The following is a 25,749-nucleotide window of genomic DNA, read 5'->3' as shown; positions in this document are numbered from 1 at the left end:
AGGCAAACTCTGGGGGCTGTGAGAGTCTCCCACTTGGTGAGAGCCAAAGTGCATTTCCGAGCTGACCAGCGTCTTCATGCTTCTGTCTCCGTGACTCCTTTTGCAATATCTCCTGCGGACGCCACGGAATTTTCGTCAAGTGGATTCGCCAGTTAAATTAAAACACCCATAAAATTTCCATATTGCAAAATATGAGGAGGAAAAGATTAATATAGGGGATGGGAGGGGGCTGGGAAGGTGGAAGAAACTATGCTAAACATTTTCAATCAACGTCCAATTGCCTCATATCTTGTCGATAAATCGCTCTCGTCGTCTAACATCATTTTGCAAGAGTACAGTTTATTGCTGAATTTTATTTTATTGCTGATATTTAAGGAGATAATCATTCGTTTTTTGTCTACGTAGGGGAAAGTACTCTCCTTTCGAACGTTCATGCCTTTGAACAATGTGAATTTTCATTTATTTTTTCTGAGACTTACACATTTCTATGTAATTCTTTTTAGGAAAAATAATAGAAAAATCACATTTTTCGAAGTCATGAACGTTCGAAGGGAGAACACTTTCCCCTATATATCCTCGAATTGGAATACCATTGCTTTTATAGAAAAAGTCGTCGATTTTCAAGGCAAGAATTCAGATTTGACATCATTATTGACCTTCGGGCTACAGTTAAACTAGGGTAATTTAATTCGAAATGTCCCTTTCGGATTCGGACTGAGAATACTAGGTTTCACCTCGACACCTTCTTGCTGAGCTCGAATACTTTAATATCCTACAATTTAAAATAACTTTGTCAGAACTCATTACGACTCCACAATATCCTAGATTGAAGTAGAAATTCTGCCAGATTTTTAATTTTATCCAAGACACACTTGGGAGGATTATAACAGACTCTACATGAGGGTTTAAACTCCAGGGGGGAACCACTAAGAAAGGTTTTACAAGACTCTGAGGTCTCCAGCGATGTGAAATTCAAATGACCCCAAATTTTTCAAATTCTTGTCCTACTATAAATCAGTCTTCAGGTACCTTTTATACGGAGGAATTTTAATATACACCTGCTACACCTCACTGTGCTCTGCTCCGATGAGTCTCGGAAAATCTCCCTTAGTGGTTTGTTCCTGAGATAAATTTTCTGTACTCTCTGGCATAAGTTCCCTGGGAGTACCTTGAATAAAACAGAAAGTTTTTTAAATTTTCTATTGCATTTCCAAACGGTTCGAACATCAGAGGTGCTTAAAGTTTTTTTTTTTAATATTTAAACCTTGAATTTTCTTCACAGGAATATTGCGCTTTCAGGAAATCCTGTCTAGGAAGCAGGCTCTTCTTCTGCTTTATATTAAAAAACTGTGACTGTTTGATATTTCACATCACAAAGCTTCATGTTCCTTTTTGCAGTACATAATGGGATATATGTCCATATAAATCGAAATGTAATATCAATTTTAAGAATTATCAAAAAAACAATTTACGAATTAATATCTTTCGAAAAACGAAAAATCGAGGCAATCACTACCTAGATGATGGACCTCTAAATAAAAAAAAACATAACAAATTTTAAATTTCTGGAATGTTAAAATATTCTAACCTGAACAAAAATTTCGAAAAAAGTTATTTCAGGCGCCGAGACAAAAGTAAGGAACTTTCAATTCGAAATTTCAATTTCTCTTTCAATTTATAAATCAACGATGAGCCACGCGTACGTCTACCGCCGTCTTATCGTTGGTGATCAAGTTCCTGAGCCAAGTGGTGGAAAAAAGCAAACTAATATGCCAAAAAAAGGTTTGGATAAGCCACCGTTTCTCATGTCTAGGAAGTTCAGTCCAGAAAGTAACTTTCTTAATAAAGAGAGTCCCGGTCAAAATTCCAAAAGCCGAAATCCTGAACCCCAAAATTTCGAAAGGGCCAGAATTCCGAAAGCTAAAATCCCGAAATTTTCTGTTTATTAGAAAATTATTCCACACATTATCCTCAGTATTATTTTGTTCCTTTCAGGATTTTGATCATTCCAGATTTTGGTTTTCGAAATTTTAAATGCTACCGGGTCGTCCTAAGTCAAAGAATCTTTGAAAATTATTCGAAGATTTTTTGGATTCTGGACGTAAGGTATAACCTCGTTCTTGAAGTAAAGAGAAAGTGAGTCAGGAGAGTGTCTTGTAGTGGTAGAGGTTAGTGGGGCAGTAGTAGTTTTAAGCATTTACAAACGCTTGGGTTTATGTCTGTAGTAGGACTGTTGAACTTGGAGAAGTTGAAGGGAAAAAGCTTGTCCTGACGAAGACTCTTCTAAGCCAACGGTACCAATCACTGTTCAGCTGAGTTGGTAACTTTGAGGGGTGCTATAACAACGGCTAACTTCAAGTTACGATATCTCTATAGTTCCGCAAGATGGGGTTATGAGTGCTCGACGAGTTATTCCGAAGGCACAATCGAATCGGCTCCTCAGACGATCTTCACCAGTGAATGGAGGAAGACGCCAGATTCGTCACTGTCTTGGAACGGGCAATGGGGCTTAATTCCAGGAGGCTAGCTATAAAGGGTGCTCTAGCATGTTCTAGTGTGCGAACTGTAGCAAATCTTGTGTAATAGGCAAACCCAAAGAAGAGGGTTAGTATTATATTTGCTTACTGTTGTATTACTGTAAGGCTCTAGATTTAGGCCGGACAATGTCCAAATTCCGAGAGTTAACCTTAAATACAGAATATACTTTTAATGACTGTTCAATAATTGTAAAAAGTGAGTATTGCATCAAAAGTGAAGGTATTAAGAAAAAAGGTCTTAGAGAAAATTGGTAGTGTTTCCATTTGCGCATAACAGGACATCACACTTGCTAAATGTTGACCATTTCTTCAAGATACAATTATCCCTATAGCAATGAATTCATATAGGTCTCGTACTCTGAAATCTAATATCCATCCAATGTTCACTACTGCCCTGTTTCCCCGAATTAGCAAAGCCTCAGATATATCCAGATTGAATGAAGGTATCGCATCACAACGTCTCCATTTAGATGATCCCTCTTACGTCCTTTTTGGATCATGAAGCACATGCTTCTACTGCTACGTCACACACTCAATTCGATTGAAGCGCCACTAACGCGGTCACCATGTGAACATTTAATGATCTCAAAAGTATTTACACATAATTCTATTCATTGTTATTCACTTCTGAACCATCTTTAGAGAGAAAAAATGAATAAATTAGAGAATTTATGCGTGTTTTAATTCCGTATTTTAGTCGTAAGAAACAGTTGCTTTTGTAGATATAAAACGCAACCCCATTGAAAATTTCGCATCCAATTCAATAAATCAAAATCGCACACAAAACCCTCTCTTCCGTGGGGTGATTTCGGTGGGAGAGGAACATGAAGCACAGAGCCCTGTTGTCGGTGGTGGATGGTGACAAAAGTCAGGCTCAGGCTGTGCCGTGCAAAGGTTCACGAGGGTGGAAGTAATTTCCACCCCATGTGAGAGGGATGCACACCACGAATCGATGTTCCAACTATTGTATACGGATGGGAAATGTGTTACATGGACGATGAGGTCAAAAATACACACAATTTTCCTTTAGCATTTTCCACTTTTTTTTCCACCATTCACAGATTACGCTGTGCATCATTAAATCTTATGATTTATTGGTAATCGATTAAAAAGGCTTGCGGAGGTAGTTTAAAGGTAGTTTGTTGTAAGGGTTTATGTAGTTTCTCGTCCTTTATGAATTTAACGAACTAAGTCAAAGATTTTAATCTCAGGCCTAGATGACTTTACCAGTCAATTCATTTGAGGCATATTCGACTGAAGAGAATTTCCCAAGTGAAAAAGATGAATTGGTGTGAATTTCCACATGTGGGGCAAAGCGAGTCTCTCCTCTCTTGGGGGATTTATGAGCTTCCAATGTGGAAGAGTTAGAATTTTTCCATCTGAGGGAGGCGCTTTTCTGAGTGGCATTTTCAGCCAAATGTTCCAAAACCATTGGGACATTTCTCACTGGAATGTTTATGTAATTCCGTCACTTGGGCTTCTCTGGCGCGGGGCATTTTGGGATGGATGGAAAAAGAGTACAATCAACAAACAAACGTGACGCTTTTTGGCCTCCCGCAAGCGACTGAAACTGGGCTGTAAATTACTCCAAATTTGAGTGACTCTCTACCCCGGAAAATTCACGCGGATTCTGTGGAGCCAAAAACTCTTCCGGACTGATTTATGTACCATCTCTTAGTGCGTTCCGGGAATTTTTCCCAACACGTGCAAGCTACCCAGAAGAAAAGCCAGTGATAAGCCTAGATCAGCTTATAGAGATGCGATTCCTTCATTGCAAATTTGAATTGTGGCAAACTATAACTTATTATCGTAATTAAAGAGGAAAATTGTATGAGAAATGCGTAAAAGTGTCTGAAAATCTTTAATGTCGATTTTCTCGGAAACGGAGATAGAGGCTTCAAACTTTACTTCCGTTTAGAGCCTCCTTCAGGTTTGAGATGTTTGAAAAGTCCTACGTCCCCAAAAATCCGCGAAGAAATTCGCGCCTCGTGAAAATCCGCGGAAAATTCGTGATCGGCGAAAAGCGTGGAAACATTCGCGTCCCGCGAAGATCCGTGAAAAATTCGTGGTGCGCGAAAAAATTCAGGCCTCTGAAGATCCGCGAAAAATTCGTGGTCCACGAAAATCGCGAAAAAATTCTGGCCTCTGAAAATCCGCGAAAAATTCGTGATTCGCGAAAATCGCGAAAGAATTCGGGCCTCTGAAAGTCCGCGAAAAAACTCGGGCCATACGAAAATTCGCGAAAAATTCACGCCCCGCGAAAATCCCCGAAAAATTCACGCCCCGTGAAAATCCGCGAAAAAATTACAGCCCCGTGAAAATTCGAGAAAAATGTACGACCCGCGAAAATCCGCGAGAAAATTCGAGCTCTATGAAAATCCGAGAAAAATTCACGACCCGAAAAAATCTGAGAAAACATTCACGCCTCACTTAAGTTCGCGAAAAAATACGCGACCCACAAAAATCTGCGAAAAAACTCGCGTCCTGTGAAAATCCGTGAAAGATTCGCGATCCACGAAAAAGCGTGACAACATACGCGCGCCGCGAAGATCCGAGAAAAAATTCGGGCCCGCGAAAATCCGCGAAAAATTCACGTCCGGTGAAAATCCGCGGAAAAGTTCCAGCCCCGTGTAAATTCGAGAAAAATGCACGACTTTCGAAAATCTGCGAGAAAATTCGAGTCCCATGAAAATCCGAGAAAATTCACGACCCTCGAAAATCCGCGGAAAAAATTCGAGTCTCGCGAAGATCCGTGCAATAAATCGCGACCTGCGAAAATCGCGAAAAAAATTCGCGACCCGCGAAATTCCGCGAAATTCCGCGAAAAAACTCACGCCCCTCGAAAATCCTCGAAAAAATTCGTGTCTCGCAAAGATCCGCGAAAAAATTCGCAGGAAAAGCCTGTTCGACGCAGCTTCTCCCGCTTTTTTCCCGCCTTACGCTATTAGAAAATTTTCTTAAAATTGAAATCTTCAAACTGAAATATCTCGAGAACTAATCGATCAACGTCCCGATTCTTTTTTTTAATTGGTCTAAATTTTCTGTGCTACAAAATAAACATAAAATTTTCAAAATTGCATACTTAGATTTCGAGATAAACTACAAAACGTGATTTTTAACCGGTTTAGAACCAGTTTTTCAAAAAACTAATAGTACACATAAAAAAAATATTATGTAAAAATGTTCGTAAATGTTTATGAATTCCTATGGGGGACTTATGAAATGCTCGTAAATCATATAACCCACAAACAAGTTCGTAAAAGTTTGTACTTTTTCACAAACATTGTTCGTAACATGATCACTTGACGAGCATTTCCTGTACTTTTACAAACATTTGTTTGTAAATTTTCGAAAACACACAAAAAATGTTCGTAAAATTTTGTTATTTATTCGTAAATTTTTGTTTACCCTACAAATATTTTACGAACATTTACAAACAAATGACAAAATTTTACGAACATTTTTGTTTGTTTAAGAACATTTACGAACAAATGTTTGTAAAAGTACAAAAAATGCTCGTCGAGCGATCATGCTACGAAAAATGTTTGTAACAAAAAGTACGAACTTTTACGAACTTGTTTGTGGGTTATATGATTTACGAGCATTTCGTAAGTCCTTCATACTCTGATAAAAATCGCTCGTAAAAGTTTTGTAAAATCTCGTTGCCCCATATAGAAAAGTAACGAGATGTTTGGCTACCCTGTCGCCATAGGGATTTTTATAAAATCTTTTCATTTTCAACAAGATATTTTGTTGATACCGGATACTGCACATATTTTACTAATAATAAACAAAATCTTGTAAAATTTTGTCAGTAATCTTTTTTTTATTCACCAAAAAATGACGATTTTGTAGTCGCAAATGGTCTCTAAAGTCATATTTAACCATTTCCTATAGACAGCATACCGGCGTATAATTGCTATATATAACAAAAAGCATGAAAATCGTGATTATTATATCCACCAAATTGATAAACAATTTGACAGAAAATATTTCAAGATCATTTTGAGAGAAAGGGATAAAAATGAAAGAGAAAACGATGTATTTTGCAACGCCATCTATTGAGAAATTCCCATGAAAACCAGATTTTGAGAAAACTTTTACAAGATTTTTGTTAATTAATTTTGATGGATTCGGTTTTAACAAGAAATCTTGTTGAAAATGAAAAGATTTTACGAGAATCCCTATGGCGACAGGGGTAGCCAAACATCTTGTAACTTTTCCATATAAATTGACTTATTTTACAATTGCTTTACGAGATTATTTACGAGATATTTTTTTTCAGAGTAGGAATTCACAAACATTTACGAACATTTTTACAAATTATTTTTTTCTGTGCACAAAAATTGTCGTACGCGTGAGTAGATATATTTAAAAAAAAATTATGAAGATATCTCTTTCAAAACCAGAGATATTACGGACGGACGGACGGACTCGAAATTGCCGGCTTATGATTTTCGGCACCAGGGATGTTCAAAACATGTATCCTGTAAACTTCAGCTCGATCTGAATACTTTGAGAAAATCGGGGGATTACAATAGGTGTGATTAGAAGGAATCGCACCTAGGAAACCTCCGGGAGTATCGAAAGGAATTGACTGGAGGATGTGCAGGATCACTCGAGTGATTTCTGGCGTCAAGAGGTCGGCTATAAAAATACCTTTGACTTACAATTACTGCCAGGACATGGTGAGGATGGGCAGGGGGAGCACATGAGGCTACTAATGACCCCAAAAAATGCAATAATAAATCCATATTTCATGACTTGTACGCGAATGCAGAGAGACTTTGGGGCTCGAGGGCCAAATTAATGGTGCAGACTAGGTGAATAAAATTCCCGCGTAATGGACTTCATTGGGGATGTGACTGGCTGCAATTATTATTTTTCACCAAATTTTTTTATTGCTGCGGTTGACTTTTATTGTTATGCAAAGTTATTGCACATTCGAAGGCCAAAATGTTCGACAAGCGCTTGAGTAGCTCTCAGAGCTTTTGTGCCTGCAATTTAAATTACTGGCCAAATTGAAAAGGTTAATTAATTTTAACTTCAGCCCACTTTCATTTGGGGCAAAAAAATCTGAGGTGGTGATTTGGAAGCTGAAGAGGCTCCTCTCGAACTATTTTTTCAGCTGAGCCTCCTGCGGGGAATAATTCCCAGGCAAAGATGAATTAATCAGCTTTTATTGGGGCATGATTTTGAGTGTTGATGAAGAAATGATATGGAGCTTTATGGCTCATTTCTGGCGTGCAATTTTTATCTGAACATCCAGCCAGAGGTTTTTCCGGGAGGCTGCAGAACGACCTGGCATGATGATCACTGACTGAGCTGAGGGAGAGCTTTATGGCACGTCGATTTATGCGACAGATTGAAATTAATGAGAAAACGCGGGAAAACAGCGCGCGATTCTCCCGGAGTCAATCACCTCGTAAAAGGACACATTTTCCACCCAACGACTCTCTTGGGCGATTGGGAAGAGTGCAGAAGGGATCAATTGAATTTATTCAAACGTGATGTGGGGGATTTTGTGAGCAAAGCTCCAGGAATGGTTGGAGGAGAGGCGAAAGTTCGCTCTTGGGTTAATAAGGAAAGAAAAGTCACGGTGAAAGAAGTTGGTTTGAGGAGGAAAGTAGGTCGGATAATGAAGCTAATTGCTTGAAAAATTGGAGGATTTCGGAATTTGTGGCGAAAGTCATTTGAGTGCCATATTATTGTTTCATTTGCTCCCTCCTGAGCACTCTCTTTGCCTGATTCCTCCGCAGCAGCGAATCCTCCAGGCACTGATTTCTTAAATAATGTTAAATATTTTCGTCTGAGCAAATTGTTAGAGTTGGATTGAACGCAATGTTGCTTTTATGGGCGCCAGAGAGCAAGAAGAAGTCCTCGAGTGAAAGTTTTATTGGGGTTTATTTTAATTAATACCTTCCTACCGCGACTTTTCCATTTTCTCCCTCCCCGGGAACTCACCCTTCGCCTTTGGCTGGAGAGAGCACGCCAAATAAATTCACTCTCTGAAGAAGATTCAGATGGAAAAGAATTCCTCATCCGCGATCTTTCCAAAATGTTGAATCTGTATCTGAGGTGGTGGATTAGTGAGGTTTGGATTTAATTTGCTTTTTCTCTCGCGAATGGCGGGAAAAAGGCTCAAATTGTGGATTCTTGTTCTAATAGCACTTAATGTGTTATCCTTTTGGTTGGCATTTTAATTAGCAATAAAGATTCGAGGACGCCAAGTGAATCGAATGGTTGAGATTATTGGCTTCCAGGACATTCACTCTCTCTCTCTCCGTGGAATCCTCTGCTGATTCTCCGCGGAATGTGCCTAAAGAGGTGGAAGTTGAGTTTCTCTGGTTCTCTCCTGTGAAAAGGATGTGAATTTATTGTTGCCAGGGAAAATGAATATTTTAAACATAAATAAATTTGCACTACGACTCGACGGCATTTTATTTTTTTGGGCACTCCGCGGGGTGCAAGAGTGAGATATTGTCCCTGTGCGAGATGCTGAAGAGTCTGGGATGAGGGAAGATGTAGGATCTGGCCCAGTTGGAAGGGGTAGGGGAGCCAGGGTAAATTTGAGTTTGGTGCCAAACAACCTTTGCCACCCGAATGCGCCAAGCAGAGATGCTTCCAGGATGGGATGAAGCTCCCAGGCGAGAATTCATGGAGCGTGCAGGCTTTTATTGCGTCAAAATAAGAAAGGGGTTGATCTTTTTGCGTGTGCCCTCTCCGTGTGATTTAAAATCAGCCTTTTTGCCTTGCACCACCAGAATTTGTGGCATCTTCTTGGAACGCTTCCGAGAACCATCCACGAGGCATTTTGTCACACTTCCTCTCCCTGCCATTCCCCAAATTGAGAAATGAGGACGCTCCTGATGCGATGAAAGTCGGAAAATTTAATAAATTCCCGCCGAAAGAAATCTCCTTCCGGATTCATGTCGATTTTCTATTGAATTTCCATCGATAGTCAATCAGGCACGCGCCGATCGGATGCTTCCTGCTTCCCCTTGGCCAGCTTCCTGGCTGGGAATCTCTACCAAAAGACAATTCACTATCCATCGAATTTCGGACGTTTTGCAATTCATCCTGCTGCAATTTTCCCGTGACGAACGGCGATAAAATTCGATTCGCTCAGGAAGGACATCCCTCAATTTGCCAAAGTTTAGAAGGAAAGAGAAAATTTTATTGTGGCTCGAGGAAAAAGGTATTTGAGGAAAAATTGGCAGTCGTAAAGAAATTAAATAAGCGTTTTACTGTGGCTGCAATTAAAGAAGTGGCGGCTTTTCTTTCACAATGAAATTATCCAAATTGTCACCCTCTTCTTAGGGCTCCAGCTTGAGAAAAAAATGCCATAACAATAATAACTCCAGCCCTTTTGGCAGGAAAGAAAAACAGCGGTAAAGTACAAGGGGCATTTCGATGGGGAAAACATGGTATTCTGTATCATTTTGTGTTAATTTTTTAAAAAAAATATTCGTATTATTAATGCTTCAGAAGAATAATTCCAGTAAGGGAACCGACGTTGATATTAATTCAAAGGCACGAATCCGGTGATTATCGGATGGGAAGAAGATCAGCCCAGAGTAAAAGAATTTTTATTCTGAACTGATCCTTCGCTCATCCGACGATCACCGGATTTGTTCTTTAAAGGAGAACAGTCAAAACTATATGGGCGCTGTTCCCGGAATCGCCACAAACGAGAAGAGTAGGTGCATTTTGTAGGTACTGATATAAGATTCAAAAAAAAAAAATGCCGGGACTATAAAGACCATAAACGCAGGGAGTTTTTGTAAAACCACCCATATCTTTCCGAAAAATCTTTGTTTTGACAACGAATTACGCAAGAATGGCTAAAGCGATATTGATGAAATTCGGTATAGGATCAGTTTACTACTTAAACTATTTATTCATGTATACCACCCACTCCCTCCATCCACTTTTCTAGTAGCTCCCATACAAAATAAGATTATTTTACCTTAAAACTCCTTTCTGAGAAGATACCCTTAATGCCCTTAATGCCAGAAAAGTTCCTGGTGACCTAGAGTATTCGAACCTGGGACACTTGCATCATAGAACAAATGCTCTGCCATTTGACTAATTGATAGTCCTAATAGAGTTAACTTTATTTCCGTTAGAATAATTTACCCGCGTACCAAAGGAATTATTAGGATCTGTGAGCTCAAAAAGGAGGTCAGGAAAAAGATCTTAACCTACCATCTGTTCCCCTTTTTCAAACAGATCTCCCCTCTGGTCGGCACACGAGCACATCCTAACTCGTCCGACTCTAAATTAGTACTCTCTCTATTAGGGATCGCTGCTAAAGTCCAGGGGTTAGTGTCAAGCCCTAAAGCGGTCTTCAGGCTAGAGTTTATCCCAGTTCCCGGAGGGCTCCCAATCCTATAGCGAGCAATCTTATTGCTTTTTGAAAGCCTAATAGGTTAATTATCTTTAATAATCCAATCCTAAGTTAAATATTTCCAAAAAATCGTGATTGATAAGGAATTGGACTGGTAAGCCATATAGCTCATATGTACAGCCCCATAATGTATTATTTGTATACAGGGATACAGGGACATGAATTAAATAAATAAAATAAAATAAGCTAAGCCTTAGGTCTGAAGCCCGTATAATCGCGTATGCGTGCAAAAGGAAGAAAAATAGTGGTGCCATGATCCATGGTGTTGTCCCATTATAACACACTGGGGTAGGCCATAATGTAGGCCTAAAGAGAAGCAAATTATGGACAGGACCGGAACTTCTTCAGAGCACAACCGATCTCCCCAATGATTGGTACCACTCTGACCGGTCTCACAGAGGCGTCTCACCTACGCAAACCGGTTTCCACAGTAGTACATATTCTCCTAATGCGCCTATTCTCATTTCTGGATGAAGCTAAACCATGTTCTAGAATTTTTCCCATAGTTTAGAACATTGGTCCTAGAACAAAAGTTGTTACCTATACCAATGCCTATCCATTGGTATATAGGTCCTGTTCATGGTGATTCGGGGACTCGATTTGACCATTTTCTTTTCAGTTATTATTAATCGTATCGAGACACTTTATTTGGTATTACAATGTGCCTCGTGTTGGAAGAATCTGCTGATCGTAGATCGCCCAGGAACGTCTTCCTCGTAGTGAGTGCTTCTTCCGTGCTCCTGAAGTGTCATAACCAGGCGGAACTCGAACTCACAGCTGTGAGGCTCGAGTCAGAGATCTCACCGCCCAAGAACCAACGGTCTTGCTTATTGCGCCACTGAGATCCCCTTCCTTTCAGTACAATAAGGAGTTGTATAAGTCATAGTGGCCATCGCCGTCTTAGCGTTAATAGCTCACCTACAGAGGAAAAAAACTCCTTCTCACGGAAAGAAGTTGAAGGAATCTCAAACTAAATTTAAAGCAATTATCTTCAGTTTTCGCTACTGATACGCCCCTGGATGAAGAAGGGGTTGAAATCTCGAAGAAACTTCCGCCAGGAAAAAAATGAAGACATTCCACCTCGAATATCGGGCAAGGGAATAAATAAAACGAGATTATAACTTTGATGATTTCATTGTAAGCCCTGGTGGAAGGGATTCTTTGTAGTTGCGGAGGGTGGTTTTTTTATTAGCCAGCTTTTTTTGTTGTTCCACTATCACCAAAATGACAGAATTTGGAGGAGGAATCGGGAGATGAGGCTTCATTCTCGCGAGATGATTTAATAACCCGTTAAATTTTTCACTGCTCCTCTTGTTCTTGGTGAGGACTTCCAATGAGGACATTGTCTGAAATCACGCCATGAAGCCATTGAATGGGCCTCGGGGGAGGAATGAGCTGAGGATTCCCTCCAAATGGTTTAATTGTAATTTTTATTGTAATTAAAATCGCCCCCTTAATGACTCTCTCTTCGCGAGATTCTGATCCTTTTGCACTCAATCAGAGAACCGCTGAAGTTCCTGATAAAATTCATCTTCTGGGAGTAGTTTACATAATTGTCCTCCACATGTCGTTTGGAAGGGAAAAGTCGTGGTATTCCTGGGTTTAATGACCGCAAGTTGGGAAAATTCTTTAATGATGCTCAATTGATCAAATAGCGCTTAGAACACCGCATCCAATGTTCTTCCGGGGCAAAGAATTGAAGGGGTTTAGGTGGAAAAAACAAATTAGGAATTAATGATAATTGATGAAGGTGTCATCATTTGTGATTCCCGGACCCAGAGACACTCCGCCCTTTCGTGTAAACAAATTCCCGACAATTAGGACAAGAGAGGGACGCTCTTGGAAAAGCTAAGGGTCATTTTCGTGGAGATTTTCGGGAAAAAAGTGACAAATTCTTCAGCTTTGTTTATGCTGCGTGAATGGAATGCTCATTAATATCTTGCGGGGATTTTCCAGGAGCTCCTCAACTCATTTTCTTTCTAATACGAGATGAAAGTGGAACATAGGGGAGAGAGGGTTGGGGATGGTTGATGGAAGAGTGTCAACCAGAAAATTCAATTGCAGAGTGTTTGTTTCTTATTAAAATTAAATTTGCATCTCTCTCGCATCTTGAGAACACGATTTCTTTGCGCGAATGTGTGAAAATGTTTTCTTATAATTTTCTCGCAACTCGTGCAGGAATTATTTACTCACAGAAAATTAATTATTTTCCCATGAAGAGTGCAAGAGGCGAAAAGGCAAAATTACAAATGCAACATCCAGAAATGAACAACATTAACTTTGGTATTCAATTTATGGGAACTTTATGGGACAAAAAAGAAAATGAGCAAAATCAGCAAAATATGTATCTCTGACTTTTCCTGTATGTTATATATAGGTAGTAAATTTCCCAACCTTCATTTTCCTAAACTGAAAGGAAAGGGAGAAAGGTATTCTATTAGGTTCATAACACCTTCTAAGTGTCCTTCGTAAATGTGTGAAGCTAAGCTTTTATGTGAACACTCGTGTAGGGATTATCAGTTGGGGGGCGCCCCTTTTGTGAGTGATTTTCGTGCTGAATTGCGATCCCTGGTGAGGAAGGACTGGGGAGGATTCAATATGCCTCCAGATGGTCTCCTTTCTAGCCACACCATTTGACTGCCGTGCAAAAGACAGAATAGAAACGGTAACAAAGAAAATGCTTCATTGGCACTTTTACCCAGGAAACATTCCCTCAAAAGGTGAATTGCTTCCATCGACATATTACAGCATTACAGCAAATATTTCACTAAGCATAATTGAGGGTAGAACAATTTCCCTCAGATATGACAATAACTTTAAGCGTTGAAAGATTTTTCTTTTGTCATGTTTTAAGAATCTTAAAGCACGTTTTAGATGATTGCCATGTGAAGAAATTGAGGCTTTATGAACAATTTCTTTCTATTTTTGTCAGATAGCGTTGTGTACACACCCAAGGAGCATTTATAGTTATAAAATTGATATTGTATAGTGATTATATTTTACTCAGTTATAATTGATGCATTTGACTTGAATAATAATTGGTTATAATAATTAGTTATAATAATTGAAGATGACTTCAATATATCTAAAATAAATAATTGTTATATTTTGGATGTAAAAATTCCCCATTCACCCGAATGGAAAAAGTGTTTAATTTAAAATCGTTGAATTTCAAGATGTTGAATTTGGAATTGTTGAATTTAAAAATTGTTGAATTTTTATGTGTAAATTCAAAAATTGTTCTGTTTATTGTTAAATTTTCTTTTCATTTCGAAGATTTTGATTTTTTTGCCTTTTTAGACATTTTTATTGGTTCTTCCTGTACGCGGGGTCCCCCCTAATGCGAAATATTTACATATGATGCTCGGATCTTCACAATATGCTTATTGTGCATATAAATATTTGATGTTCCATATGACTTTTGCCCAATGAAAAGCATCTCGACTGAAGTATAAGTCTTAAATAGAAATTCAACAATTTTTACACAATTTTTGTTTAAAAATTCCACAACTTTTGTGTGAAAATTCAACAACTTTTGTTTAAAAATTCAACAAATTTGGTCGAAATACACGAGACTTCACACTATAATAGTGTTAAAAATTATGATCAAACTATAATAGTGTTAATTTTTGATCATGTGACAAAAAATACCATAAAGTTGTGTATTTTTTCACACTATAATAATGTGAAAAACTGTAATCATACTATAATAGTGGTAATTTTTAGAATTTGTCAAGCAGTTTTAAATCACGAAACATTGTTGAAAAATTTTTATGATTATAACAGTGAGAAATTTTACACAGATCGCAATTAAATAATTAATTTATCCGATTTCACACTATTATAGTGTTAAAATTTTACACATTTTCAAATTAAACAACATTGTTGAAAATTTTTCAACTATAATAGTGGTAATTTTCAATCACGTGGCAATAAGTTACCAAAATGTTGTGCATTTTTTAAACATTTTTAAATTAAACAACTAAAATGGTCAATTTTGCACTATTATAGTAGTAAAATTTTACACATTTTTTTACTGTGTTGCTTAAATATTTTCTTCAAATGAATAATTATTTGTCCTTAAAGATACAGTCATATTTTCTATGTCTCGTGCACTTTTATCGTATATGAAGATTTAATTTTAAATACAATTCTGGACAAATATCGAGGCTCGTCAATGTTTTGTACATAATTTTACATTAAATTGGGCTCAGTGTCACACATTTTCTGTAATTTGCCACGCCATAATCTTCTTTTTCTTCCGATAAAATAAAATTGAGATATTATAACAGGGGGTGGAATGATAACTTTTCGACACTACCGAATCGATAGTATCGATAAATCTATATCTATTAGATTAAGTGAATATCGACTTTTTACGGAATGTTGGGCAATTCATTGCAACATTCTTCAAAGAATGAGACTATTAACAAACATCTATATTAGTTACAGGAATTGCAACTATCATTTAAAATTTTCAGAATCGACAGTCGATAGTATCAAAAATAAGTTATCATGTCACCCCTGAATAAATAAATAAAAAATATATAAGAAAGCACAACTTGACATATTTTTGTGATTATATTTACATAATGTCGTACATTATATTCAGATTGTAGTTTCCCTATATAAATAATTTCACTGCACAATAAACAATGTCAAAATACTGAAATTTTATGCTTTTTATGAACTTTTTCTGCTCTTTGGGTACTCTTTCTGCAATTTAGTTTCACGTCAGAAAATTAGGAAGTTGTCTTAACCGCTGCACTGTAATTAAAGAAAGAAAATGTTAGCTCTCACAAACGAAGTATTAATTCACAATTTTGCCATCAATTACACTTCCTTTCTATCTTCCTTTCTTTTCCTTCTATCTATGTACAGCACACATTGGGGCACTTCAAGGCTTGAATTTGTGTTAAACATCACTTTTTTCATAAATTTTCACTCGAAGATGAGCCTTTGCTTAGTAAATAAAACAGAATTTAACAAAGTGGCAGTGTCATACAAAAAAGACACAAGTTGTATACAATTTGTCTACTTAACGGAACAAATATAACTAAAGAATATCAAAATATGATGTTCGTACAATTTCACGACATTATGTGAACATTACAGCAAGAATATGTCAGATAAACATACTTTAGATATTTTTGACATAGATTTAGACATTTTCACTCAAAAATAGATTATATTACGACTTGTTTATGGATCTAAAAAAAACATTTATAGTCGTAATTTTAAGGGAAAATACCAATATATTACCTAGAATTTATCAAATAAAATGTATTATTCTTATTAATGGAAAATAACTGATATTTTCCATAAATTTTTTAGTTAAATTATCTTTCCGGCATACAACGCACATAATTATCAGATAATATACTCCCATCGTGTTCATATAGATTATATTTTTTTTAGAAATAGTTCGATTACTTTGAAAATATGTTGGTTACATTTGAGACATATATTATTTGGATATCAAATGCCACTTGGGTATCTTAACTTCTAAAGATTTTTTGAGATCGAAGATTGAAAAGGTCCTAAAAAGCGTATTTTTAATCCGACTAGTACAAATTTAGATTCATTTGAACGGTCTTAAAATCCCGGAGATAACTGATTATTATGTTCACGAGTTCGAGCGTTTGGCAAAGCTAGAATGCTCTATTACCCTACTGTATAGTAATGTCCACAATATCATACAAACATAATTTACGACATAATGTGAATCACCAGGAAAAATGGTTAAGGAGACGCCAAAGGAAACGACACATTTGTGATTCACGACCATTTTCCACGGTCAAATAACTCGTGAATTTATGCAAATGCATCGATATTGCATTCATGCGGCACACGAGAATATGGCTGGAAGGACCGGTGAACATATTTCTGGCGCTCCTTGGACGATAAAACAAAATAAAAGTCAAATGCCTTTGGGATATTTGAGAATCAGGACAATGGAAGAGCTCACTTTGGCTGAGAAAAAGGACCAAAAGAGAGCTTTAATGGCTCGTCATTTGTTTGGAGAGAAAATTCACCTGAAATAGCTTAACTTTACCTGTTGCTCATCCACCTTTTTGGCTCCTTCAAGTCGCTGGAAATCCCTCTTTCACAGTCTGTGAGAAAATTCTGTGGAAATCCCCGTGATTTATGAATGTGCTCGCAAGCACTTTGTGGCTTTGTGACTCAATTTTTTGGTGCGAAATCACCGTGTCAGGAGGTACAGGAAAAATTGGCACGTGTGGAAATCCATTCATATCTGATGGAATTTCCGCTGAAAAATCACTCTTGACAGGAATTGTACATTTTAACCTCTCTGTTAAATCCAAAATGGAAATCGAAAGAGATAAACCAGAATAATTTGAGCATTTGAGCATCAGAAACAAATCAAAGGGAGTTTATTCTGGTGGCTTTTCCTCCCCATTTGGGTGGCAATTTATCGAGAAGCCGCTGAAACAGGTGTCAAGAGGAATTTTTCCAACAAGCAGACTCTCCTAATCTTCCTTGAATTTATGCTCGTGAGGGAGGCGGAAGTTTAAACGGCGCTTTTCAACTCGAGCTCCACGGGAGTACCACCATTTCAGAAGTGGGATGTGTCTCGAAGAAACTGTTCTGGTTTCATTGGGGTTCTTAAGGCGGAAATTGCGAAAGTTAATGAGGTGCTGCGTCAATTAGAGCACCTCCCAACCTGAAGATCTCTCTCCCAGTAACTTCCTGAAGTTACTTTCCCCCAACCATCGCAAAAGTCGCCCTGTGTGATGGCATTTGATGGGTTGTCAGTGGTTGTGCTTCAATTGTTCACAGTTTTAAATTGATTTGATTAATCGTCGATCAGCAATATCCAATAAAAATAAATCTGGCGACAAATGGCACACGATAAAAGGCACTTTTTCATCGTCGCATCGAAAATAAATTTAATATTATGATGGACAAAAAAATAATAATTATCGCCGAGCGTTGAATAAACATATTCGGACTATGGCAGTGTTTCACTCTTTTGTGCACTTGATTGAGTTTCGGCGGCTTTTTGGGGTGCATTTTCCCAATGTTTTCCCACCCACTCAACCCAGTGCATCTGTTTTAGGGGAACGGGGGGCAGGAGGAAGCTTCGGCAGGGATAGAAAAATGTGGAAAAATGGGGCCACGGGAAAATCCACCGTCAATGGTTGATTGTGTTTGGGAATTTATCGCTGATTAAAAAAAGTTAATAGCCACAATAAATGTGCAGCAGCAAAGAGGCAAAAAGCGGCCGTTGCCAAAGAGAGGGAAATGTTTTAAAATATAAATAAAATATTGTGTATTTCTGGCAAATTTACGTTGATTATTTATTGTTCGGTGTGCAGAGGTGATAAATTTCTCGCATTTAAAGTCACTTATATTTTTTTTCCTTACCCTCAGTACAGTAAAAAAAACTATATGGGAGTACTTGTAACTAATATGAGTTGAATTTTAACCATTTCGAAACTTAATGTCGGATGACACATGAACTAAACGTTCTCGATGAGAACCATGGAGATCTGAGAGATAAAGAAGGCCAATATCTCTGAAGAAGCCCCTACTCTGAATGAATGACGTCGCGATCTTGACGCACAGATCTCATTCTTACGGCGTTATCACACTTGCACATTAAAATTTTAATGTGATTCACATTAATTATCGCTTGTGAGCGTTCAAATATGTTATTTGTGTCTTTGAGTCACTTAATATTTGGGGTTTTTCTATTTATTGATAAAGAAGTGGAATTGCCCTGCAAAAATAAGTTTAAATTTACCTAAAGCATAAATATTTTTCACATTAAAAAATTAAAGAGAAAATCGCATTAATTTTTCGCATTAATGCTATAAATCAATTTATGTCAAATTTTACGGGTCAAATCTACCTTTTTATCAACAAATAGATCAAATTTTGAATATTAAATGATTCAAACACACAAATTACACATTTGGACTCTCACCAGCGACAATTAATGGGAATCATATTAAAATTTTAATGTGCAAGTGTGATAACACAGTTAGACTGTGCTCGATTTTCTAGTACACTAAGAAAAATTTTTTGGAGTTGAAACAACTTTTTCTGCCAAGTTGAATTAACTTGAAGAATATTGTTGTAATTCTCACTCTTTTTCGGTGTAAAATTTCATCTCGACTGAAGTATATGCTTACACTAAGAGAAAGCCAAAAAAGTCAAAATAACATTTCGGAAAAGTTAATTTTACCCTGTAGTATTGATCCGAAATTGGTGTAAATATTACCCTTTTTAGGTGTATTATGAGTTAAAGCTACCCTTTTTCATGTTAATTTTATCCTTAAAAAGATGTAAAATTAACATTAAAAAATGTTGATATATTTTTACACCTTAAAAGTGTTAAATTTGTGAGAAAAAAAAGTTAATCACACCCTCTTTTTTTTCTAAGTGTAAGTATTTTCGTTTTAAGAATATAATTCAGTCAAGAAGATTTTCGTGTGGCAAAACTCATAATGAACATCAAATTGGAAATATGCCTAAAGGTGTTTCATAAAGGCAAGTGCAGTGCATCATGTGGGAAATCTCGCTTGGAAAACATGGGGAACTTGAGATCAAGAAAATTTTAATAAAAGAAATAATAAAATAAAAAATAAATAAAATTCAAAAATCTATCCATTTTGGGATTTCCAAAAGTTATTTTAACTCCAAAACAGAATTCTTTCAACTCTTGAAATGGCTTATTTGACTCTTAAAAAGAGTTATTTACACTCTTTTGCTATGTAAATTTTAGGATAAAGAAGTTGAAACAACTCTTCCGAATATTACATCTAAATAGAAGTAAAATCAACTCTAAAATATAGTTAATCGAAAATCACAAAAAAAAAGAATTAATTTAACATCAATTTGAGTAAGTTTTACTCGTTTATTTTTCCGAGTGTACGAATCTTGAGCACATTGGGCTGCTTTTCATCCACACAGTCAACAGCAATTAACACAACTTGTGGATGGATAAGACTCCCACGTCGATTGAACAATATCAATCACATTCTTAATTGGTTTTTTAATTATTAAGCATTAAAACTAGCATGGCCCTAGTAGTACCTCATACTTTCCGAAATGCTTGAACTCGTGATTTTGATGCTTCATTTTAAAACACAACTGATTTGGATCGATTGAATCTCTCAAAGGTTCGCCCAAAATATCATTAGAATAATCCAAATATTTTTCAAATAAAAGCTACTTCCCGTCTGACACAGGGAAGAGCCTCGACAGACCTGAGGATTAGCCGAGAGACGGCTTATACGGGCTTCAGACCTAAGGCTTAGCCATAAGGCTTAACTTCTCTAATTTCTTATTAGTCGGAAATTTTTGGAAAATTTTGACTTAGAAATGGGCTTTTAAGGGAAAGTAAGCTATTTGAATCAGAAGAACAAATTACATTGGTTGCTATTAAGGATTTTGAGACCTTCGAAAACTAGGCTAAACCTCTAGTGTGACGACGGCCTTAGTGTAATTATATTCGAAACAATGGTTATACTACTTTTCCATTATTTTCCACTAAGACCTCTCTCGGTTTAAGTCGTAAGTGTGTCAAGGACCGAAGGGTTACCAGCGTTAAGACTCTATTTAACATCCAACCTTGGCTACTATTTTAGGCCTTATTGCTAAGATTTGAATGGTAATTCTTAATTAAGAAATGGATTTTTCCACGGATATCAATGGCGGCCGAGTGAAACTGTCTCTGACACCTCCTATTTTTAATTCGAAATATTGTTCAAACGGAAGAAGTAACAAGCACAATAATACGTTTCGTTTAATCAGTAATAAACTATTGAACACTTTAGAATTGTAAAAAAAAATATCGCGTAAAAAAACTACCTCCAAAAAATATCCACGGAAAACAAATAAAAACACGAACTTTAACCCTTTAACGACGAGACACTTTTTACGGACTGAAAATCAACAATAAAAATTAATCTGGGAAACATAATCAATGATAAGTCTTGCATCTAACTTTGGAAAGCCCAACAGAGTCTGATTTGGTGTATTTTGTGCTTCTATGAACGATAGGGACGAAAATAGCCAAAAAATTTAAGTATTTTTTCTGACAATACCAATGAATAATATTTTTCGTTTTAATGAAAAATATTATGTATAAGTATTGTAGTTTATATTGCCAAAAGGGTTTTGCTTAAAAAAAATTGGAAGTATAAAAAATAAATAAAATCAATTATAAATTTGAAAATTTAAAAATTCGCCATTTTTGAGCTTAAATATTTAGTACATAGCAAATAGCTAGAGACTTGCAAAAAATATTTTAGATTCCTTTAATCTTTTACTGTAGAATTATGTACAGACATAAGAAAAAAATAACTTTAGGTAGTCAGGAAAATTATTTTCTTTATGGGACATCGGTGTTCCAATCGTCCTTAAAGGGTTAAGTTTGCAATTTGTTTCACGTATTTGCTGTACAATTCTCTACACGTAACACATCGCCACATAATTCATAGTATTGATAAAATCGCAGAAAATCCACTGAAATCACTATGAAAACCTTTGAATAACTTTAAAAACAATAAATCCTCTTGGAAAAAATCCATTTTGTCAGTGACGGGTGAGTAACACGACTGGTAACATTATTTTATTAGTTCCCATGCTCGCCACTACAAGCGCAAAACGGTGTCCTTCATATATATTTGGTAAGTGGTCTTTTCTATGAGACCTCCTTAAAAGTAAGGTATGAAAGATAGGTGTTAATTCAAGCTTTTATTTACGCGTATCTGGTCAGACGGGTTACCATTTAATTACCATTTAATACCGGTTTGCAACCGATTCGAACGGTTTTAGACTAGTCAGAAATTCCAAGACCTTTCTAACGACCCCAAATATGACAATAGTTGGTTGAGAAGTATGCTTTCTAGAGTCTTTCTAACTTTTGACCTTGAATATCCGTTATTAGCAAAGATTCAATGGTAAATATGGACAAAATATCCGCCTTGATAACCTCTAAAGCAGAGATGTGCAAAAACCGTTTGAAACCAAAAAAACGTCAAATAAAGCTTTTTCGTCAATGGTCAAAACGCTACCTGAGCAAACTTATTTTGACGTTTATTCGGTTTCAACGGTTCTTGCACACCTCTGCTCTAAAGCAAAGTTTTTGATGGGGCAGGAAAATGGTAAGGGAAAAATGAGGTCATTGGGTCGATTTTTCAGTGGGGTCTCCCAAAGACCCAATTTCCGGACAGATTGACTGAATATCGCACAAATCAATTCTTAAACTCGAAAGTTCCCTCAAAATTCAATTAAAAAATCAAATAATTCAAGATCAGATTTGTTAAAGGAATATAGGAAAAATATGAAGTGTGTACGAAGCCTCAAAGCATTCCCCTACTTTATCAAAATAGAGAAGTTAATAATATTGAGGTTTAATTGCTCAAAGGAAATAATTTACCACTGCAAATCATTATGATTTTAATTGCTATAATTTTCCGATAATTGCGCTTGATATTGCATTTTGAGTTCATTATAAAAGTCTGATATGATGTAAATGCGTTCAAATCGTAGTGAGGTCAAAATGGGTAAAGTTCAGTTAGCATTGCTTTGTCTAGTTGCTATTGCAAGTAATATTAATCTGTTACATAAATCCTGCATCTTCTCCGATTAATTTTAAAACACTTATTTCAGCAGCTACAAGCGGTTATCGAGTTTATCGAATAGACTATGCTGATCGACGTGATCTTTGTCGTATGTTTCCAAATCTTTGCCATAATCCTGGTTATCAGCGATATCCTCCGCCTCCGCCTCGTCGTCGCCTCTATGAAGTTTTTATTGCCCCTAAACCACCGCATCATCCAGGTCACCCAGGTCATCCAGGTCATCCAGGCCCTCCAGGCCCTCCAGTCCCTCCAGTCCCTCCAGGCCATCCAGGTCATGGCCGTTTGGGCCTGACTGATATACTACTACGTGGAGATGAAGATGATTGTGGCCCGTATGGTTGCGATTATTACCGCCAATATTCTCCATATCCTCGTCGGTATGGCAGTTGGTTTGGTCGTTAATATGCCAGTCACTATAGCCGTCGATATGCCTAATGTGCCGAATTAAATGATCGTAAGTGAAAAGGGGTCCGAAAGCATCACATGTTATGCAGAATGCTCGAACTCGTGACTTACACGCTATGCCTCAAAAGTGTTTTCGCATCATTTATATTTATTCAGACCGTTAAAGTTCAATTTATCAGAAAAAGCATACTGTTCATAAGTTCGAGGATTCCGCAAAGTTTTTTTTTTCCATACTGCGCAATTTATTTTTAAGTTTACCTGTTTACAACCGATTCGACCCGATTTAGAAAAGAGTAACACAATTGATTTTCGGATAAAAAACTTTATAAGCGGTTCATACCGATAACAGTCATTAACTGGTTCTTGTCAGAAATACCACAACCTCTCCAACAAACCCAAATATGGTTCCATACGATTGAGAAATACGCTCCGGGGCCCCAAGTCTCTATCTCTAACTTTTTAGCCACTGAGGCTGTCGACAGCCGGACGAACACACAGCTTTGAAAACCGATGATTTAACCGAACGTCTAAGCTCGGCTTTCCTCACCACGCTTCTGCCAAGTTTCCTCATTACTGCAGAAGCTTGACCAATTCGCGACGAAAGTTTTGCCTTCATCCTACCATCACTCATAAATAACACCCCGATATACTTGAATTTCTCCACCAGTGTCAATGAGACTCCACTAACATGTAGATTGCATTGTACAGGCTGGACTGACTATTGAATTTCAGTAATCCTCAAGGTGACTCATCTGGCCAAATGCGAAACCGTGGAATCGTAGAAATTTTATGCACAGGAATAAAGGGGATGCACGCTTGCCAAAGCTACTTACCTGGGTTATAAAGAGGCATTTTTTAAGGTTTTCTCTCCTTCTATCTATTCCTCAAATATAGGCTCCTTTGCCATGCTAATGCATACGCATTGCCCTCTAGAAGTATAGGGCTTAAGTGTAAAAATCGCTTTTAAGCCTATACTCTGATTTTTTTGCGCCAAAACTCGTACTTGGGGCTATGGGAGACCCAAAGGAAGACTGTTTATGATAGGGGAAAGTACTCTCCCTTAGAACGTTCAGACTGCGACTTTTTGGTCAGTAAAAAATAAAATTTGGTCAATAAAAAACAAAATTTGGTCAATAAAAAATAAAATTTGGTCAGTAAAAAATTAAATTTGGTCAGTAAAAAATCGAATGTTATCAGTTAAAAATAAAATATGGTCAGTAAAATATTAAATATTTAAAAATCTTTTTTAAAAAATCGGTAAAAAATTAAATTTGGTCAGTAAAAAGTCAAATTTGTTCAGTAAAAAATCAAATACGGCCAGTAAAAAATCAAATACGGTCAGTAAAAAATAAAATATAGTCAGTAAAAAATAAAGAATCTGGTCAGTAATGAATCAAATGTTATCAGCATATATTTGGGTCAGTAAAAAATCAAATTTGGTCAGTAAAAAAATTAAATTTGTTCAGTAAAAAATCAAATTCGGTCGGAAAAAAGTCAAACTTGGTCGGTAAAAAGTTAAACTTAGTCAGTAAAAAATAAAATTTGGTCAGTAAAAAATAAAATTTGGTCAGTATAAAGCAAAATTTGGTCTGTAAAAAATCAAATTCGGTCGGAAAAAATTCAAGTTCGGTCGGTAAAAAGTCAAATTTTGTCAGTACAAAATCAAATTTGTTCAGTGAAAAATCAAAATTGATCAGTAAAAAATGAAATTTGATCGATAAAACACAAAAAATTGTCAGTAAAAAATTAAGAACCTGGTCAGTAAAAATCAAATTTTCTGTACTTCGGGAAGTTATCTGTATCGCCTGTTGAGACAAATGAAAATTTTCCATGCTCTGGGAAGTAATTTTGTTGAGGCTAAATTTTATTTATTATGAGATCAAATTTTATTTATTTCTGACCAATTTCTATTTTTTACTGACCAAATTTAATTTTTTCCGATTTTTTTAAAAGTTTTTTACTGACCATATTTAATTTTTTACTGACCTTATTTGATTTTTTACTGACGAAATTTGACCTTTGACTGACCAAATTTAATTTTTTACTGATTTTTTTAAGTTTTTTACAGACCACTATTAGGTGAGATTCTTAACAATCTCACCTACTATTTTATTTTTTACTGACCAATTTGAATTTTTTACTGACCAAAAAGATTTTGCCGAACGTTCATGCCTTCGAATATTGTGAATTTTCTTTTACTTTTCCTAAGAGACTTACACATTTTTATTGAATATTAGTTAGCTGATTATCAATTATTGATAATTTTGTAATAAATCATTCGTAAGTGTCTTAGGAAAAGTAAAAATAATTCACATTATTCGAAGGCATAAACGTTCGAAGGGAGAGTACTTTCCCCTACCAATAGCGTATTACAATTTACTTGAGGTTTGTACACATTTTTTTTCTTTTTCAGTTTCAACACCGTCCTTGATTATTAATATAATATTTTACCACTATAACCTGACATAGGTGACTTACGGAGGGGCCACTGCAAACTATAAGTCACTATCTGCAACCATATAATGGTTTATACAAAATAAATAAATCTATTCAAGTAAAATAGTATAAATTTCATAATTTCTAGGAATTTCAGCTATATACCATTAACTTATTTGTGTTTTTCCTGTGTAGGGGACACCGGGGCAGAATTAGCCACCAAATGAAATTTTTCATTCCGTATAATTTGAACAAAAAATGTTTGTATGGGGCTGATAAATATTTCAATGAATTGTAAGGAAAGTAGGGGAAAGGTTTGATCGTTCGCACATACGCTACCTTC

At 36.5% G+C, this 25,749-nt stretch overlaps 1 long non-coding RNA gene across 1 annotated transcript; it reads left to right on the top strand.

The window, feature by feature from the left end:
- The first annotated feature begins 22,460 nt into the window (after positions 1-22,460).
- On the top strand, positions 22,461-25,530 carry LOC129799923 (uncharacterized). The gene is made up of 3 exons (XR_008751557.1): positions 22,461-22,529; positions 22,594-23,019; positions 25,384-25,530. It is a non-coding gene; the product is annotated as an uncharacterized LOC129799923 (long non-coding RNA).
- The last annotated feature ends 219 nt before the right edge of the window (positions 25,531-25,749 follow it).

This window comes from Phlebotomus papatasi, chromosome 1 (assembly GCF_024763615.1).
Source record: "Phlebotomus papatasi isolate M1 chromosome 1, Ppap_2.1, whole genome shotgun sequence".
NCBI classification, from domain to species: domain Eukaryota; kingdom Metazoa; phylum Arthropoda; class Insecta; order Diptera; family Psychodidae; genus Phlebotomus; species Phlebotomus papatasi.
This window is presented reverse-complemented; position numbering and strand designations above follow the sequence as displayed.